Consider the following 21,767-nt stretch of genomic DNA (forward strand, 5'->3'; position numbering starts at 1 on the left):
TATATTGGAGCCTCACTGCTCCCTTCTATACCATATCACGAATGTAGTTGTACTGCTTTCCAGTTGGAAGAAGGCCATACAAAGGAAAAATTTGTAGCTGAAAATCCCTTGCTAGCTCTGTTGGCTTATATGGGCCTGACCCAGGTTCAGAAGAATTATTTAGCCAAACAAATCCTGCAGCTATCGGCCCTTTCGGCAACAGTCCGCGGAGCGTGAACTGAGGTCTCACCCGAGGTAGCAGGGGAGGGTGCTAGAACTAGGTTTTCGCACCCTTGGGATGTCTGGATGTGGTCTGGAGGTTTCGCACACCATTCCGCAACATTGCACTGCCCTGTTTCGCACAGATCTGAACCCAAAATAATCTTTATTAGTTATTAGCACGCTGTTTACAGATCTAATCTATTTGATGAAGTATTTCTTAGAAGGGTCCTTAAACAAACACTTAACAGATTTATCCAGTTCGCGCACTTAGATTAAACGCAGATTCACATGTATTCAAAATGTAAGCATATGCGCATAGATCAAATAGTGATATTAACCATACAAAAAGCTAGATCCACAATACTTCAGATTTAACACAGAATTACCAAAGCAACTTATCTTTATTTACTTTCTTCACCAATACATCCAGATCCGCCCTACGCACTCAGCTGCAGGGGTCCGCGCACACAGCTGCGGACTCTTCCAGGCCTCTGCGCACATAGCTGCAGAGCCTCTATCCACTACCCAAACCCTCGACTCAGACTTACAGACGCTTACAGATTGTTCTCCTCAAAAACCCATTACATTACAGATCCAAGATCATACCCAAAATGAACTGCCTTTCCCTCATAGAGCCACGCTCTATTTATACCTTCCTATGGTCTGCGGACCGACTTACATCCTATTATTTTATATTATTTCTTGGGCGGACAACCCTTTGACTCGACCGTTTACATTTCGCGCTCCGCATACTTCGGAGGTTTACAATATTTTTATCCTACTTTCTAAGCTATCAGACCCAAACTTGTTACGCGGGACCTCCGCTACCCAACAGTCCCCCAACACAATCATCGTGACTCATCCCGAGTCACTCGTTGGTGTGGCGAGACGCGCTACCGTGGCTTCACAGTTCACCTGCCTCTGAGTGACGCTCGTCGTCCTACTGTTTCTTCGTTGTTTCCTACAACGCTTCGTCCGGCTCCTGCTTCGTTGTTTCTACCCATCCTTATGACTGATAATGCTCATTCCGCTTTGCTCGGTTAACACAGAACACCCCTTCCTAGGATTTTAGATCTAGTGGGGAAGTCACATACAAGACCTTCTTGTACCACCACAGTCATTTCCGGCCTTCGTATCTACTCTTCGCACTGTCTGTGGCAGCTTGTGTTGCAATTTTGCAAGACCTGTGCTGCTGTCCGCGAGATCCCAATCCTCAAGGTCTGTCAGAGACAACTTATTAACTTCATTTCTACTCGTGGTCTCCGTCTTTCCATCCGTTCTTTGTATTGTTGTAGTTTGTCGGCCTGCCCTCGGGCATGGCGATGGCATCCAGACCAATTCTGCTTCGTGTCTCTTTTTTTCCGGTACCTCCCCTACTATTGTTGCTGCAGTCTGCGGGATGCCCACAGCTGTCAACACCATGCTCCTTAGAGAGTCATGCTGCTTCACCGACCATAGTAACACCCTCGGGCTTATTCCTTGTGCAAAGATAGTGAACAGCTCCATATTGATACCCAACATATGTTTTCCAGAAGTGTAGTTCGCCCGGTGGATGCCCCTCGAGGATTTATAAGCGATTTGAATTTGAATTTCACTGATTCCCGCCTGTTTTAGTGTCCCCGTGTAAAATCTGTGGTAGCTCATTCCATATCTGGCTCGTACTCCTTCTCTTAATTGCCCACCGCCCACTCCCTATCGCCATAATGCAAACATCTTGTCATGAATAGTGACATGAATGGTCACCTTTGCTCGTAGCAACGCAGTAGCGTACTTCGGACCATGATCTTGGTGACAGGCCAAATTGACGCGTATCCTGGCACTCACGCCGCTTTCCCCTAGACTGCTTTACCATCTTGCGCTCTCTTTCAACTGGTTGGAGCGGTGAGACTGTCCTACGAACGGTTAGTCAGGCTACCAGCCCGCCCGTATAGAGCTTCAGGTGACTACCATTCACTCGACCCAGGAAGGGGTCTCCATTGAGTTTGGCAAGCTGAACCGCACCCCCATCGGTAACTTCTTTGACGATATAGGGTCCTAACCAATGCATTCAGAGTTTTCTAGGGAATTTCTCGAACTTACTGTCATATAGCAATACTAGATCATTCTCCTTGAAGGTGCGCACCTTGATATGGCGATCATGCCACGCTTTCTCGCGTTGTTTCTGTACTTGCTGATGGAATCCAACCAAAAACCATTCCTCCTCCAGTTCCTCTAGCTGCGTGAGCCTTTCCTCCAAAGCCCCGCGGTCTGCCATACTTGTGATTGTTGCGATCCGCAAACTAGGCACAATATATTCCATAGGCATAACAGCCTCCTTGCCATAGACTAACTGAAAAGGTGTCTGGCCCATCAACTTCTTGCACGTGGTTCGGTATGCCCATAGCACAGCAGGGATGCACAAGTCCCAATCATTTCGTCGTGCATTACAGACCTTGGTCAACGCTGTTTCCAAGATTTTGTTGAATGCCTCAATGGTCCCATTCGCTTGCGGGTGGTATGGTGTACTCTGCTGATGATATATTTGGAATTCCTCAGTGAGTGCGCTGATCGTTTCATTCAGGAAATGCGTTCCCCGATCGCTCATGAGAATTTTGGGACAGCCAAACCTTGTTAGTACGTTCTCGAACAAAAACTTCGCAGCTGTTACAGCTGTGCAATCCTTAACCGGCTGTGCTTCTGCCCATCGGGTCAAATAATTTGTCGCAGTGATGATATAGCACGTGCCCGTCTTCCCCCGCGGCTCGATGGGTCCTACGAAGTCGATTGCCCACTTCTCGAATGGTTGTAGCGTCATCTGTGGCTGGAGTGGAATTTCATCTCTCCACGATGGTTTCCCTGTCCGTTGGCATACGTCGCAGGCTCGACAGTATGCTTTCGAATCCTGATGCAAAGTGGGCCACCATAATCCTGCATGAAGAATCTTCTAAGCTGTGGCGCAGCCTGCATAATATCCACCAGCAACCCCCCCCCCCCCCATGTGCTTCGAACAGGATCTGTCCTCGCTCGAACTTTGGGACATACCTACGCAATATTTCATCATTGCCCATTTTGTAGAGGTGTCCTGCAATCACGATGAAGTTTGCTACGCGTATCACCAATTCCTTCTTTTGCTGAATAGAATATCCCTGCGGTGCAGTTCCTGTAGTTAATAAATGGATTATATCCTCAAAGTGACCATCCGCTATGCGCACCACATATAGCTGTGCATCTAGGAGTCCATCCTCTAGATTTGTGGGTTCTTCGTCGGTCTCAATTCGGGACAGGTGATCTGGGCCTGCGTTTAGACATCCCGGCTTTACGACAACCTCAAAGTCATACTCCTGGAATAACAATAACCATCTACAAATGCGCCCCCCCAACACAGGCTTGTTCACTAGGTATTTTAACGCCGAGTGATCAGTATACATCTTAAAGTGGCCTCCAAGCAGATAGTGGCGGAATTTTTGAAGCGCGTATACCATCGCTAATCCCTCGCGCTCGGTAGTGGAGTAATTCTTCTCAGATTTTGACAACCGGTGACTTGCGAACGCAATCGGGTGGTCAATTCCCTCTGCTCCTAGTTGAGTAAGTACTGCCCCCAGTGCGATACACGACACGTCGACATGCACATGAAACTCGACGTCCCATTTCAGAAAGACCAATATAGGGGCTGATGCCATCTTTTCCTTGAGCGTCTCCAAACTTTTGTTGCATTCCTCATTCCAGCAATAAGTAGCATCCTTCTTCAGTAATTGTTCCATCGGAGCTGTGATCTGGGCGTAGCTTTTGATGAACTTCCAATAGTAGCCTGTGTGTCCTAGTGTGGCGCATAGTTGTTTGACACTTCACGGCGCTTGTAGATTGAGTATGACAGCGATCTTTGCCGGATCCACCATCAGGCCTTGCTTACAGACCACATGGCCTAGCAGGTTCCCAAATGGGACAAGGAAAGTACACTTCTTTAAGTTTAGCGCAATCTGGTGTCGACGGCAAGTATCCAACATCAACTGTAAGCTCGCTACGTGCTTTTTAACCAGTCCAAACATGGTCCAATCATCAAGATAGACCTCTAAGAACTTGTGTATAAATTCTTTGAATGCCGCTACCACTATTTGTGAAAATATCGCCGACGCATTCTTCAGTCCAAAGGGCATCACCATGTACTGAAAGCAACCCCATTCAGTGGCGAACATTGTTTTACTCCTGTCCTCTGGCGTGATCTTGATCTGGTGGTATCCTGAGAACCCATCCGTGAAGGAGTAGGCTTCCTGCCCCCCCACATTTTCTAGTACCTCATCTATAAACGGAGTTGGAAATGGATCATTAACACAGGCATCATTGAGCTTCCTGAGATCCACATAGATACAAATCTCACCCTTTTGTTTCTTCTCCTGCATAACCATTGGACTTACCCAGTCGGACTCCTCGACTGGTTCAATGATTCCTGTTGCCAACATCTTGTCCAGTTCTTCGTTGACCTTTGCTTTATATTTTGGGTTCAATCGGTAGGGTCGCTGCTTAACTGATTTCGCGTCTAACTTCAACGTTATCTTCATCATTCCCAGGTCTCCTAGGATCCCTTTTAGCTTCGTGACTCTTGTTGGGAATAAATATTGATATTTCCGAAGCAATTCGACGACCTTCTCCACTGTGGCGTCATCCCAATAGTCCCTAAGCGTTGCATACTTCGGCTCATCTTCTGTTCCGATATTGACTTGTCTCGTTTTCAACGACACCGTGATATCTGGATCTTCGATTTTGGGTCCGCGCACCTCACGGCTCCCTTCTGATTCTAGAATATTGATGTTTCGCAGATCGTCCTCATCATCTTCTACCTAGACATTATAGCATTCGAGAGCTTGGCTCAGCTGTAGCAGCCAGTCGGGTTGCACAGTTTCTTTTGGTTCTAGTGGCGTCTTGAAAATGGAGGCTTTTACCAGCTGTAATGCGTCGTCCACAGGATCCATCCATTGATCTTCAAATAGGAATGCCGACAAAAACCCTTCGTGTAAGATATCCCACTCGCTTGTGTCATGCCGGAGCTCTGCTTCAGTATACCAGTTTCTGGGAATGACATCCAAGGTGTGATAAAATAAGTGCACCCATTCTGGCTGAGGTTCTTCTCCGTAGGCTTTGATCCATCTGGTAAGGTGCATGCGCGGGTCATCACATCCATCATATTTCTCCGTTAGGCATAATTCTGGCTTCCCAAATCTAATCTTCATCATACGTCTACAGGCGCGCCAATCTTCGAAAGTCCCTTCATGTGTTCCCCACCATCGCGCAGGCGTCACGTGCAATGCCCACCTCATCACATCAAACCGTTGGTGCTCTGGTACTGTGACTTCAAATTTGGTCAGGAATTCATCTATTATTGTCAGCCCATCATACATCAGCATTTCGCGATCCTGGGCCCTCACACAGTACAGAGATTTAGTCACCATGTTGCAATGTAGCGTGGTCACTCTGTTCAACCTGTTGCACCACCGCTCGTCTTCCTCATCTGACTCGGAAGTGTAGGATTCTCCATAGCTTCGTGATATTCTTCTATCCTCCATTGTCTTGACCCATTCTCACCTTTGTGCAGACATTCTGTAGCTACAATCTACGTCGTCGTCGCTTTCTCTGTCACGCACAGGTTCAATGTAGCGCGGTCCTTCAGCCGGATCTAGCGGAATGACTACGTGGAGTGACTTTGTTTCAAATACCATTGTCCGCTTCTTTAAATTAATAACCCCGTTCATGTTGGTGGCCCAGTCTATTCCTAACAACGCAGGATAGGGTGTACTTTCATCCATGAGCTCAATAACTTCAAAGTCCGTCTGAGTACTTGCGCCGTCAAGGTCTACCATAACTCCTTGCAGCCTTCCCATGGGCAGCACCTTCTACTAATTTGCCATCCGCAGTTGGATAGGGGACCATTGTAGTGTAGGCTTACCCATGTGCTCCCAAGTCTGTTTAGGTAGTACATTGGCATCTGAGCCTAGATCCAGAATGACCTGATCCATTTCATACTCGTTGATCTGCACTGTTAGTCACATTTCTCTCCTGGTCCGCGATGCATGTCTTCCCAACTTCTGAACTACGTAAGGTTCACTCCATCCTGCGCATCTATTTATCAGTTCCTGTAAGCTTTTAACTACCCTGTTGTCACGAAGCAATGTTATACATGTCTCTAAAAAGGTAGTTATCACCAAGGGATCCCTGACCGGCTCAGGCTGATCCCTACTACCTGGGGTAGAGACTTTCACGAAGCTCTCCTGAGCTTCCAGATATGTCTCCTTACCCACCCCTGCATCTTCCTTACTTAAGCTCCTTCTATCCGCTCCTATGGTCGTGCCACTTCTTAGTACCATGTTGACTTTGGGATCTTCCTCGCAGGGTTCGGACCTCATCATTTGCACGTTCTGGGTTGTTGTTGGTTGTGCTGCCTTTTTTTCACAAATCTGTGCTATCAGCGTAGGACAATCTATCAGCTCATGATCGAATTGCTCACAATAACTACACGAAATTCTAATGGGGTTGGTACAATCCTGCGCGTAATGTCCTGGACCCTCGCAATTGTAGCAGATTAGCTACCCGCAACCCCTGCCTGGCCCCATTCCGCCCCATCCTCGTCCTCGGTCGTGGAACCCATCGCGAGCGATCGTCGCAGCTAGATCCTGTCCTCGCACCTCAATTTGCATTCTGTAAGCAGGTGATTGGTCCATTAACAATTGGTAGCTACGACAGTCTCGTTCCTCGTGGCCCATCGACCTACAAAAGTTGCAACATAGCTGCTAGGGGGTCTGGTTGTATTTTGGTAATAGATGACAGTTATCAGTGTTGTGCTTTCCTCCCACCTGACATATTGCACACCAGAGCAGAGCTGTGGTGCTCAGTCCTACCTGTGCCTCTGGTCGCATTAGTGTTGGTCCCCCCGTTGCTACAAAATTCATTGAGGTTGTGCAGTGAACTTTATCGTGTCCCTGGCTTCTGCACTTTATACACCATACTTCCTCCCAGACTTCCGGTCGCGGTACCTGTTCTTGTTTTAACTTCTTCATTTCCAAACACAAATTTTGGATCTGCGCTTGGATTTGCTGAACTCCCAACCCCGGGTCTTGTAACAGAGTTTCGTGTAACCTCATCATTGTCTCTAGCGCTTCGGCCTGGGTTGAGATCTTCTGTTGTGATAAAGCCGTCCTCAGATGTGGTGTTAAGGATGCCATAAACCAAGTGCAATGTTGCGCATTCGTCAATGTCATGTTAGCCTCGCGAATAGTACTTTTCAGTCTTTGGTCGAAATCCTATGGGGTTTCACTAGGCATCATTACGATCTCTTTGAATCCTATAATCAACTGTGTTTCTGACTTCAGCTGGCTAAACTCCTTCTTCAATTCGGTCTGGATTTCTGTTATCCCCGTTGTTGGGTGATCGCTTGAGTACTTTATGTACCATGTCAGTGCTCGGTCCTGCAATGTACTGACTAAGGTAGCCTTTCTGATATTATCATCCGCAATTCGCTGTGCATTCCATACTGATGTTAACACGAACCAGAATTGTTCTGGGTCTTCGCCTCCTGCTCCTTTGAATATCGGTAACTGGATTGTGCTCGTCATTGTTACCCTTGAACTACTATTGTTCTTGGTCCCTTCGATCCTTCAATTTTTTTCTCTCTAGAGTCCTCGCGTTTCACACCAAACACCCCCTAGGCAGATCTCGGTCCTAGCAACGGAACCATTTGTTGGCTTATATGGGCCTGACCCAGGTTTGGAAGAATTATTTAGCCAAACAAATCTCGCAAATACCGGCCCTTTCGGCAACAGTCCGCGGAGCGTGAACCGAGGTCTCACCCAAGGTAGTAGGGGAGGGTGCTAGAACCAGGTTTCTGCACCCTTGGGATGTCTAGATGTGGTCTGGAGGTTTCGCGCACTGTTCCACAATGTCACGCTGCCCTGTTTCGCGTAGATCCGAACCCAAAATAATATTTACTAGTTATTAGCGCGCTGTTTATAGATCTAATCTATTTGATGAAGTATTTCTTAGAAGGGTCCTTAAGCAAACATTTATTAGATTTATCCAGTTCACGCACTTAGATTAAACGCAGATTCACATGTATTCAAAATGTAAGCATATGCACATAGATCAAATAGTGATATTAACCATTGATGAGCCCCAAAAATGGATAATTATATGGGCTCATTCAACCTCCTAATTCCACTTAATCCACCATTCTAATTATTTTATTGCATGTTTTTTATTATATTTATGCTAATAGAGTGAATTGGGTTAGTCATTATGCCAACAAGTCTAATGTGTGCTTTGTGTAGTCTTTTTGGTCAATTTGGAGACAAAATCAAAGGTTTTAATGAGCACTTGGCAGCCAAATTCGTGGGAGAACAAGGGAGAGGATTTGTAGGAAGGTGTCCCCTTCATTTATGGGCCCTTACCTCGAATTCTCCACCATCAGCTCGGAGTTCAAGGGCCACCAAATCAATTATCACAAGGGCAGCTGAGCAAGTGCTAGTAAAAGTGTTGTTAACTACAAGTTTTGGCAGCCGAGTTCCTAAAGTTTAGGAGGGCTGTTGGGGTCCTCAATTTGTATAAATAAGAGGGCTTAGGGCCTCATTTCAGTTAGTCACTTTGTAGGCAGAAGTTAGCTAGTTTGTAGTTCGATTTTAGTCAGTAGATTAGCTTTGCATTTCAGCACATTTTCAAGCTTTCCCTTGTGGACAGTTTTTGATGTAACTCTTCTTTTCTTGCTCAATAAAGATGAATCTAGCTTTGCACCAGCTCTAAATCTCTCTTAGGAGGCTGTAGCTCTTGGGGTTGGGCCCATCTCAAGTGCCCAGTACCTCCTTTGTTTACTTTCATGTGTCTTTGCTGCATTCTTAGAATAAAATCTGCTATTTTAGATTTAAATCTTGCTTTGTTATTTAGATTGCTTTTGATGGTTAAAGTAGCTTTTCATGTTCAGATTTAGTTGATAGGTTAATCACAGGGAAGATCTTCAGAAAAAGGCCATCAAACACCTCTGATTTCACCTCTCCCTCAGTGGGATTAGGAGCTGGGATCAAGGTGACCTTGCTGCCACCAAAAACACTATCTTTGCTTCGCCATGCAACCATTAGTGTTCGATTCTTATTTGCAGAAGTTGGTTACTTGTTCAGATTCTTGATTGCTTCGTTGCATAAGTTATTTCACATGGTTTCATTGCAAATAGACTTCTGTTCCATTTCTTTGCTGTTACATAGGTCAGGTTAGGTCAAAGTAATTAGCTTCTTGATTTTCCAAGTCTTCATTTGTGTAATTCGAAAAACGATTTGCAGAGCACCTGCACCACTCCTCTATCTGCCCATACTCCATCAAACCCATCTGCTCCATCCCTCAACTCAACTTCTCGCCTTACGTTTTCCATTTGCTCACATAACCCTAGTTTTTGTGCATCATTGCTTCAGTCCTCCTTGAACAAATCTGGCCATCTACATCTGTCCTCAACTCCATCCGCCAGGTCCTAAACCCCTTAACATCATTATCCAACCTATATTCCCACTTTCCAACCATTTTTCCTCCATCAACCCTCCAAAATCCACTTTTCGGAACATCCTGTAGAAAATTACAGAACATCCTGTAGAAATTCTAGAACATCCTATAGAACCCCTGTAGACTTCCTGTAGAAGCTCATGAATGAGGTTTCTTGGTAGCCAAACTCTGTAAAACTCTCTGGAAGGGTGTTAGGGACCCCTTAGGCCCTCTCTGAACCTTCCCGACCTCCTCCAAGCATTTCCTCTCGCTAATCCACCTCTGCACAGTCAAAGATAGTTAAATCGCATGCGTGATAATTCTAACAACTTACTCAAAATTACAAAAAGATGTTTTTTTAGATGTTGATATAGAAGTAGCTTAGACACATGCATTTTACCTTCCTAGAAGTCAGTGGCATCTCTTTCAGTAGCTTTCATCCTCTTCCTTGCATCAGTAGGGCTAGCTGGTAAAATTAGGGTTTGCTAGGGTTTACGTTTCCTTTCAGCTTTCCAGTTTCTTTCTGCAAGTAGATTATCCTTCTTTGAGTTAGCTTTCGTCCATCAGTTAAAAAGCTTCTTATAAGAGCTCATAGAAGTTGGCTTAAGCTCCTAGTGGACTTGTGCTCGCTGACCAAGTGACAGCTGCAACAAGAGCTAGTACTTGTGCATACAGCACAGCCGCTTCCAAGTTTGTTACGAACTACCGGGTTGATAAAATTAAAGAAGGGAGTTCCAGGAGTTGCAACATTATTGCTGCAATACTGGGGCCCACCACTCTTTTTGGCGCCGTTGCCGGGGAAGCGTCAGAGTATTGGTGATTGCTGCTTTTCTTCTATTTTCTACTACAACCTTCTGCTAAGTAGTTTATTTCATTTCCATTCTACAATTTCATTTCTGCAAAAGTATATTAGCATTTCCTGCTTTCATAGATTAGCATTTCAATTCCGCAAGCGTAGCCTAGCATTTCATTCCTACAATTTCATTTGAGCAAAATAGATTAGTCCTTTCCTGCTTTCATTTCAATTCCGCATTTTCATTTCAGCAAGATAGTTAGTTGCAGTTTAATCTATTTTAGTTTTGTAGGTACAAGTAGAAAAAAAGAAGAAGCAAAAATCAACCAAAAATATTTCCTTTCATGCCTTGTAGGAGTAGGGATAATTCAGGAAAAGGATTGCACAATGCCCCCACTGCTTCACACAGCCAACCTTCTCTCTTCTTCGATGGCTGTGATTAAAGAACCCTTAGGTGGACATCAAGACATATTTGAAGAACCTCAAGGGAAGAAGAAGAAGAAAACATTCCTCTGGAGCAAATGGCTACAAATAGAAATGTTGGGAGTAGTACCTTGTCCAAAAATGAATTTGCAAATCAGATGGAAGATTTCAAGAGCAAGACGAGGCAGTTTCTTGCCATGCAACTAGATACCTTGCATATCCAAAGGAAGCAAGAGGAAGCCAAGAGGGCTTTGGCCATCTTTTGTCCCAGGTGCACTAGAAAGCATCCTAGGAACGAATGTCCCTTGCACTCCATAGAAGTGTGTTTTGTCTGTGAAAGAGACCATCCTACGAATCAGTGCCCTTCCTTGCCCGGAATCAAAGCTGCATATCAGAGGGCAAAAGGAGCCATTGAACCACTCTATTATCTGAACCAAAGGAGGCCACATGGACCCATACCTTACCAGCAGGGAATGCAAGGGACATCCCAGACCTATTACGACCTCTATCCAGCCACTTCCATGCCTTCTTGGGGTCCCCCTGCTCATCCTTCCTGGTCCACACCCCCTCCTTGGTCAGATCCATCTCCATATTATGCCCAACCAGCTGCTCATTCATTTCACTCTTATGCTCAGCCACAGCCTCAGTGGAATGCACCTCATCAAAGGTGGAGGCCCCAGTACAACTCTCCTCCCACTCCTTTGCCTCCACCACCTGCTCATCCACAACCATCGCCTCCTGCTCCACCAAGGCAACCCCAAATGCCTGCCCAACCACAACCCCATCCACATCCATCTCAAATATACACCCCCACTCAACTACCCATACCACCATTTCCAAACCCGCACATTGGAATAGCTCAACCTAATTGCAAAGCTGAGGCACAACATGTCCAAATGACTCCTCTTGAGCTTAATGATCTTCACCATAGCTTAGGAAAAGCATTGCAAAAAAGAGATTATCTTGAAAGCATTGAAGGACCACATCCAGCAAAAGAAGATTCAAAAGAGGAGATCAAAGAACCATGGGCTGTGCTTGATGAAGAGAAGACATCAGAATCAGATATCGAGAGAGCTTGCTCATGGTTACCATCAAATCCTCCATGTATTCAAGAGAAAGATCAGAAAAAAGAGGAAGATGAGAAATTCATGGTAGAAGGTGACATGAAACATGATCTAGATCAGCAAAAGGACCAAGGATATCAGAGCTATATTGAAATATGGTTTCAGACGGTCACTAAGTTGCAGCAGTACTCTCTTCCTCAGCTATGTTTGATCCCTTCAAAGTCAAATCATTTGGTCTCTGAAATCCGGATAGCTGTCAAAGCATGCATCTCAAGCCGCCACATCATTTTGTCTCTAATCTCGATGTGCACATGGCTCCATTGGAAGTATTCTTACACTTGAAAATGATTTTGTTTTTCAAGTAGGGTAGGGTAGAAAAAAAAAAAGGATAAAAAAGATAAAAAATACAAAATGAAAATAAGAGGAAAAATAAAAATCTAAGGTGAAAACCTCCTCGGAGGCGCCTTAGATTGGCTCATTGATTGAAAACCTCCATGAGGCAGTCAACGGGTTGGAAAAAAAAGAGAAAAGAGAATAAGATCTTTGGGTGAAAACATCCCTTGGAGGTGCCCAGGGCAGGCAATTAGGGTGAAAACCTCCATGAGGCGCCCTAGTTGTTTCCAAAACAAAAAAAGAGAGAGAAAAAGAAAAATAAAACTAATTTCCATTGAATAATTTCAGATTGCAGCAAGGACATTGCAGGAGGATCGCTCAAAACAAAGACAGAGGAAGTTTTGTGCCTTCTACAGGAAGTTCTGTGTTTTCTACAGGAAGTTCTGTGTCTTCTACAAGAAGCCTACAAACAAGCCAAAATTGATCTCTGAAGAGGACATGAAGGCCGGGAATCTGTCCATGAGGCCTGCGAGCATCCATGTTTCCATCCCTCGCCCTTCTGCATCATTTTTTCCATCTCATTGTGCTTCTTTCCTCAAAACTGTGTGCTCTATAGGAAGTTCCTATAGAAATTACAGGATTTTTACAGGAAGCTAGAAATGGATTTCAAAAAGGTGGTTTGGTGAACATGATAGCTTCCGCAAGGGTTTAGAAGTCCTCCTGCAATCTTCAAACTCCTCCTCCATCATCTCCATGCCTGCATCACAGCCCAAGCTCAGTTTTTCTTTCCATGCAAAAACTTGCAGACTGCTTTGAATAAAAAATACATAGAACAGAATTTGTTTTTTCCCTAGCTTGAAAACCGTGCATCCATTTGCAAAACTGTTACAGGGGGAGTTGTATAGGGACGATGGCAACATGCCTGAGCAATTTCATCCAATTCTGGTGCACGGTTTCCAAGAAATCTGCCTCCATCACCGTCAGCCATTTTTGCATTTTCTCCATATTCGTGCATCCATTTCAAAACCTGTTTCATGGGGAGATGCATATGGTTGATAGTAGCCTACCCAAGCAGTTTTAGCCGATTCTAATGCACGGTTTCTAAGAAATTGATCTCTGTAACCTTCAGCCATTTTCCGTTTTTCTCGAAATCTGTGCATCCATTGATCGCAATTTTTATATGGGAGGTGCATCATGATGATAGAACATGCTCAGCAAGTTTCAGATCGATCCGATCTATCGTTCGGGAGCAATGGTGAAAACAAGTTTCGGTCCTGTGAAAATTTAGCAGCAGCAGCTTGAGGGTGCAGATCTGAACGTGAAGCCAGCTCCTGCAACATGGATCTAGCCAGAGGATACCTGCACAAGAAAAAATAGCCATGAATTAGCCACCAAGCCCTCATGCAACCACAGAAACTAATGCATGCAGCAAATGAAAGGCCACAGCACCTCACGGCAGCCACATTCGACTTCCAAGTATGTGACTAAAACTCATTCCTCTATTGCATGAATGTAATCTAAGCACTGCATGAACGAATGAGATGGTGGGATTCAGCCAGGAAGCTAGCGAGATTCGATTTCACTCATCCAGGAAAAAATCACGCAGCATACGTGTATAGTCATTCACGTGAAATTTGAAAAACACAGGTAGTGGTAGACGTGTTGAACTCCAGCGCAGAGGACATCAAATGATTAACAGATATAAGAGAACATGCAGTTCATAACATCATTGCAGTTCGAATAAAGCCAGCGCACATTTTTGCCACCTCACCACAAATCACGCAGCAATTAACGAATGCTCGGCTGAAACTCACAACTGCTGTTAACTTGCACTTGCAACATTTTCAACTGAAGTATGCATCCTCTGCTTCCACAAAATGATTAACTCGTCGTCCTCCATTGAACTTTGCGGCATGGTTCACAATTCTCTAGCGTATCGGGCTCACTCAGAGGCGCAGGGGCGTTCTACAGGAAAGTACAACAAAGCCTTCCAGAGTAGAAAAGCTCGAGTTTTTCTTCATCAAATTTGGAGCTTGAAGAGAGGTAGGCTCAAAAACACCATTCCCATGCATGATATTTCGAAAGGTGGTGAACTAGCTTGTTTGAAGTGGGGAAAATTAAAACCAGTCTGCCTATGGGTCAAGAATGGTGGTTTGCTTATATGATACACAGAATTTCTTTTAAATGGTGTTGCGTCATATTCACCTCCATGGTTCCTATTAACAAACTCTCCCCATTATAATGATAAACCGCTGTAAGGCTCACCTGTGCACATATAAAATTTTTGTGACTGCTATATGGTTGGTGTGAAAATTAAGCTCTGCACTCTGTCTGTGAGAGCCTAATTTCATTTTGACAGTCAAGTTTTGGGGCAGCAGCAGCATTATAACCAGGGAATTGGTGAAAAGGGAGATACAAACATCTGAGAAACCCTGTCCTGAGAATCAAAGGAGGAAACCATACACAGAATTCCCCTTCTGATCAGTACACAAGCCAAAACAGAGTATTTTTCACCATGCCAGGAGGGTTTATCAGAAAGGAACCCTCGGATTCCAGGAAATTGCAGGAAACCTAGGACAGACCACCACAGAGAGAACAGGAAAGGCAAGAGGAAAAGCAAGAAAAAGGACAAGCTACTGAGGCCAAAGCTGTGAGTGGAGTAAACACACAAACGCCAAGGGAGAAGCAGTTGCAAACCTGGGCAGAGAGGACTGAAAAAGTACAAACAAGTAAAGGCACACCCAAGGCAACCACAACACAAGTCAAAGAGAAGGCACCCCCAGCCAAGCAAGCCAAATCAAGGAAAACTGGTTCTACAGGAAGCCAGCAGACTGTTTCTACAGGAAGCTAGAAATCTGCTTCTACAGGAAGCCAGAAAACGGCCACTACAGGACTTTCTAGAGGAAGTCTGGGGAAAGGGCAGCAGAAGGAGAAATCGACTGAGATCTTAGCTAGGGAGGTAGCAGCTGTGCTGGCCACCCTAAGCACATCCCCCAAGCAGAAGGAAAAGCGAAAGAGGGAGCCTCCCCTGTACTTTAAGGCAAGAAGAAGTGTAAGAATTAAAACCGGCAGACCCCAACCACCGTCCAAAGAACCAATCACCATTGTCGATACCCCTACCACACCAAGGGAGAGGTCCCCCTCAAAGGCATCCATCACCTATGAACGGGGAAGCCTGAAGACATCCACCTGCAGAGAAAGAATGAAAATGTTGGACACAAAGGCCTCTCTACAGGATGCTGAGACAGTTCTACAAGAAGCTGAGAATTCTCTAGGAAAAGGAGCACAGGTAGTGGGAAGAAGCAAAGAGAAAAGCATGGTTTCATGATCGAGAAGAGGACATCACTTCAGAAGCTTGGCATGACAGGGAGGCTACCAGGGCCATCAAAGATGAGGAGATAGATTGGTTGCTCAGAGGATGAGCAATACTTTCAGTATGGGGATGATGATGAGCCCCAAAAATGGATAATTGTATGGGCTCATTCAACCTCCTAATTCGACTTAATCCACCATTCTCATTAGTTTATTGCATGTTTTTTATTATATTTATGCTAATAGAGTGAATTGGGTTAGTCATTATGCCAACAAGTCTAATGTGTGCTTTGTGTAGTTTTTTGGTCAATTTGGAGACAAAATCAAAGGTTTTAATGAGCACTTGGCAGCCAAATTCGTGGGAGAACAAGGGAGAGGATTTGTAGGAAGGTGTCCCCTTCATTTATGGGCCCTTACCTCGAATTCTCCACCATCATCTCGGAGTTCAAGGGCCACCAAATCTATTATCACAAGGGCAGTCGAGCAAGTGCTAGTAAAAGTGCTGTTAATTACAAGTTTTGGCAGCTGAGTTCCTAAAGTTTAGGAGGGCTGTTGGGGTCCTCAATTTGTATAAATAAGAGGGCTTAGGGCCTCATTTCAGTTAGTCGCTTTGTAGGCAGAAGTTAGCTAGTTTGTAGTTCGATTTTAGTCAATAGATTAGCTTTGCATTTCAGCACATTTTCAAGCTTTCCCTTGTGGACAGTTTTTGATGTAACTCTTCTTTTCTTGCTCAATAAAGACAAATCCAACTTTGCACCAGCTCTAAATCTCTCTTAGGAGGTTGTAGCTCTTGGGTTTGGGTCCATCTCAAGTGCCCAGTACCTCCTTTGTTTACTTTCATGTGTCTTTGCTGCATTCTTAGAATAAAATCTGCTATTTTATATTTAAATCTTGCGTTGTTATTTAGATTGCTTTTGATGGTTAAAGTAGCTTTTCATGTTCAAATTTAGTTGATAGGTTAATCACAGGGAAGATCTTCTTAAAAAGGCCATCAAACACCTCTGATTTCACCTCTCCCTCAGTGGGATCAGGAGCTGGGATCAAGGTGACCTTGCTGCCACCAAAAACACTATCTTTGCTTCGCCATGCAACCATTAGTGTTCGATTCTTATTTGCAGAAGTTGGTTACTTGTTTAGATTCTTGATTGCTTTGTTGCATAAGTTATTTCACATGGTTTCATTGCAAATAGACTTCTGTTCCATTTCTTTGCTGTTACATAGGTCAGATTAGGTCAAAGTAATTAGCTTCTTGATTTTCCAAGTCTTCATTTGTCTAATTCGAAAAACGACTTGCAGAGCACCTGCACCACTCCTCTATCTACCCATACTCCATCAAACCCATCTGCTCCATCCCTCAACTCAGCTTCTTGCCTTACGTTTGCCATTTACTCACATAACCCTAGTTTTTGTGCATCATTGCTTCAGTCCTCCTTGAACAAATCCAACCATCTACATCTGTCCTCAACTCCATCCGCCAGGTCCTAAACCATTTAACATCATTATCCAACCTCCATTCCCACTTTCCCACCATTTTTCCTCCATCAACCCTCCAAAATCCACTTTTCGGAACATCCTGTAGAAAATTACAGAACATCCTGTAGAAATTCCAGAACATCCTGTAGAACCCCTGCAGACTTCCTGTAGAAGCTCACGAATTAGGTTTCTTGGTAGCCAAACTCTGTAAAACTCTCTGGAAGGGTGTTAGTTACCCCTTAGGCCCTCTCTGAACCTTCCCGACCTCCTCCAAGCATTTCCTCTCGCCAATCCACCTCTGCATAGTCAAAGACAGTTAAATCGCATGCATGATAATTCTAACAACTTATTCAAAAATACAAAACGATGTTTTTCTAGATGTTAATATAGAAGTAGCTTAGACACATGCATTTTACCTTCCTAGAAGTTAGTGGCATCTCTTTCAGTAGCTTGCCTCCTCTTTCTTGCATCAGTAGGGCTAGCTGGTAAAATTAGGGTTTGCTAGGGTTTATGTTTCCTTTCAGCTTTCCAGTTTCTTTCTGCAAGTAGATTAGCCTTCTTTGAGTTAGATTTCGTCCATTAGTTAAAAGGATTCTTCTAAGAGCTCATAGAAGTTGGCTTAAGCTCCTAGCGGGCTTGTGCCAGCTGACCAAGTGACAGTTGCGGCAAGAGCTAGTACTTGTGCATACAGCATCGTCGCTTCCAAGTTTGTTACGAACTACCGGGTTGATAAAATTAAAGAAGGGAGTTCTAGGAGTTGCAACATTATTGATGCAATACTAGGGCCCACCAACCATACAAAAAGCTAGATCCGCGATACTTCAGATTTAACACAGAATTACCAAAGCAACTTATCTTTATTTACTTTCTTCACTAGTACATCCAGATCCGTTCTGCGCACTCAACTGCAGACTCTTCCAAGCCTCTGCGCACACATTGTCAAAGCCTCTATCCACTACCCAAACCCTCGACTTGGACTTATAGACGCTTACAGATTGTTCTCCTCAAAAACCCATTACATTCCAGATCCAAGATCATACCCAAAATGAACTGCCTTTCCCTCATAGAGTCGCGCTTTATTTATACCTTCCTCTGGTCGGTGGACCGACTTACTTCCTATTATTTTATATTATTTATTGAGCGGATAACCCTTTGACTCGACCGTTTACATTTCGCGCTCTGCATACTTCGGAGGTTTACAATATTTTTATCCTACTTTCTAGGCTATCAAACCCAAACCTGTTACACGGGACCTCCGCTACCCAACAAACTCGAAAACCTAGTTGATCTATCAATTTTTGGTAAGGCTTTCTCATGAAGGATGAGGGGTTCATCAATTACAAAACGAAAGAAAGAAATAATACAAATATTTGGGCTTCCACTCTAGAGTACCAAGCTAACTTTGAAGGCAACAAGCAAGAAGAATTTTCAGAGGTGAAATTCCAACCTATTGCCACTCCACAAGTTGCTGCCATGGAGCAAGCTCAGGCTTTCCCTGGAGGGTTGGATGTGGAGATTCCAATAGTGATTTTTTCACATTTGGTATATATGCTACTCCGGGTCCTGGATATAGAGGATAGGACTTTGGAGTCTCTGGGACTGACATGGGGCCTTCTAGAGCTAACTCTATCTACCACCTCAAAAATCCTTCCATATTTACCTATTTTTGGTACATACCCAAAATTGCTACAAGGTATTGCAAATTTTCCGGAAGAACTAGCCCTAAGAAAAGGTTTATTGTTTTCAAGGGTGTGTCTATCTACAAATCCCTCCTAGGATAACTCTCCTTGGACACCCCCCTTTAGATTTATAAAGGATGTCTTAGCCTCTAAGGAAGGATAGGGTCAAAATTTAGAGCATAGTGGCATTAGAAGTTGAGGGAAGGAACCCATCCCTCCATCTTAAGGAATTTCGAGTCAGAAGGAAAAAAAAAGAGTAAGGTGCAAAATATAAAAAGAGTCATTGCATTAAGAAGGGAAATAGGGAAAAACTATCGTTTTTTTTAGAAGCAAACATAATGTTGAAGAAAACAAAAGAATTAGTGGAAAAATTGTTCGTGGAGCAAGTTAGAGGAAGGGAATTCAAGCTAAACACCATAAAGGCGTGAGTGGAGAGTGAAATCACACTTGCAATTAAGTCCAGTCCACAAATAGTTATGCTCACAAGGAGGTGGAATCACTTGAATTTTAAGGAAGCTTCAAAAGAAAAATGGCTTTTCAGAAGGTATGGAAGATTGATTCTACCCCAATCCTTTCCAATTTTAGGACACCCTTTTCGATGCCAAGAGTGAAATATTGGGTGCAGTCCCAATGGGAAAGTCTCCTTGGACTTCCCCCAAACTAGTGGGATATTTCAATCTTCAAAGAATTGAGGAATTCTTTGGGAACATACTTGGATCATGACTACTCATATTTGCTGACCGTAGCATTAGGGGAATTTTGAGGTCTAAAATGGGTCTCCTAAGGAAATATAAAATAATAGTGGAAATAATAAATTAATATTAGATTACATCATTAAATTTTAAAGGGAAAAAAAGAAAAAAACTATAATTTCAACTTGTATTTTCAATTTATCTCCCTATGGGTTTACTCAAATTTTGAGCGGAAACACTCGTTGGATGCAAAATTTGATTTCTCATCCAAGGAGTACCCATGTTGCATAAATTCGATGGACCCTACTACATGAAAAATGACAAATGCATGAAAAACGTGATTGTAATTACGTTTTTCATGTATTTCTCAGTTTTTTGTAGCAGGGTCCATCGAAAGTATGCAACATGGGTACTCCTTGGATGAGAAATTAAATTTTGCATCCAATGAGTACTCCTGCTTGAAATTTGAGTAAAACCTTAAGGAGTTAAGTTGAAAATATGAGTTGAATAAGTTGTATTATTTTTTTAGTCTTTTTACTTTTTTATTCCAGAAATGGTGATTCATCCCCCATGGTTGACATAATCATCTTGGATCCTATTGGTTCTTATAAAGTTTATTTTGGTTGTACATATTTCTTAGGAGGCTCATTTTAGACCTCAAAATTCCCCTAATGATATGTCCCTTGCTCGCATCTTAGTAAATATTTATCTAAGGAAAGGTTTGTCAGAAGGCATCAATATTGGAGAAGAAGATGAAATAATTTATACTTTGGAATATGAGGGGGTTCCTTTCAGATGTAGAAGATGTCAAAAATACGGGAACTTGTTCAAATATTGTGAGCTTCTAGTGAGATTAAGAGGGTGCATACAACTCCTCCCAAAGGAAAATACCCTAAAACAACAAGTCCCATATCTAAAAATTAGGTTCAGGAAAAGGAAGATTTAGGCACTCAAACATCAAAATAACTAGACGTCCTTTCACAAAACGCTCCCTCAAGGCTTCACAAGAAGGATGCGGTAGGAGACATAATAATGACCAAGGAAATTTTGAGCATGTACATTAGAGAAATTTTGAAGTCTAAAGTCGGCCACCTAAGGAATATTATAAAATAATAGTGGAAATAATAAAATAATATTAGATTACATCATCAAATTTTAGAGAGGAAAAAGGAAAAACTACTTTTTCAAATTGTATTCTCAACTTATATCCCAATGGTTTTACTCAAATTTTGAGTTGGAGCACTCGTTGGATGCAAAATTTAATTCCTCATCCAAGGAGTACCTGTGTTGCATACTTTCAATGGACCCTGCTACATGAAAAATGAAAAATACTTTCGATGGACCTCACAATCGAGTTTTTCATGTATTTCTCATTTTTCATATAGCAGGGTCCATCGAAAGTATGCAACATGGGTAATCCTTGGACGAGGAATTAAATTATGCATCCAATGAGTGCTCCCTCTTGAAATTTGAATGAAATTGTAGGGAGATAAGTTAATAGGAGTTGAAAAGGTAGTTTATATATATATATATATATATATATATATATATATATATATATATATATATATATATCATTTTAATTTTTACTCTTAAAATGGTGAATCAATCCCCATGGTCAACATCATCATTGTGAATCCTATTGGTTCTTATAAAGTTTACTTTGGTTGTATGTTTTTGTTTTGAGGACCATTTTAGGCCTAAAAATTTCTCTAATGAAATTTATCTTAAATTTTAGAAAACTTAGCAAAAACTGAGAAAACTTAATTTACTTAACGATCAAGAAAATATGGAAATAACTTGAAATTTTCATATAGGTTTTACGAGCATGAAAATGTTGTAGTAAAATAATATTAAGGTTTTCATGAGTTTAATTAGTCATGAAAAGAAGGCCAAAATGAACTCGACATTTTTGTAAACATTTAACGAGCATGAAAATATAGCAAAAGGAGCTCGGGATTTTCATTGTTTAACGAGCATGAAAAGAAGGGAAAAATGAATCTTGTTCTAGAGTGATCAGTGGGAAAACGACATGCATCTTGTTCTGAGGCTGAAAAAACTGACCTAAGAAAAGTGGAAAGTAGTGGCAAAGAGTTTGGAAATGGAAATCCACTCATCACAGTGGTTTCTCTGAAAGGCGAAAGAGTGTTGTGAGATGGAGGCAAGGCTAATGCAAAGGCAAGAGGTCGAGCATGGCCGCAAGGATGGAAAGTAGAATAAAAGCAAGAATTAGTATGAAAACATCTAGCAAGACATTAAGGAACAAGAGTATAGCGACCATAAATCAACATGATAAAAAAGTGTGGGGAACCCG

Source organism: Pinus tabuliformis, chromosome 3_2, assembly GCF_031772625.1.
Source record: "Pinus tabuliformis cultivar Carrire ecotype Pingquan chromosome 3_2, CPIR1, whole genome shotgun sequence".
In the NCBI taxonomy this organism is placed as follows: domain Eukaryota; kingdom Viridiplantae; phylum Streptophyta; class Pinopsida; order Pinales; family Pinaceae; genus Pinus; species Pinus tabuliformis.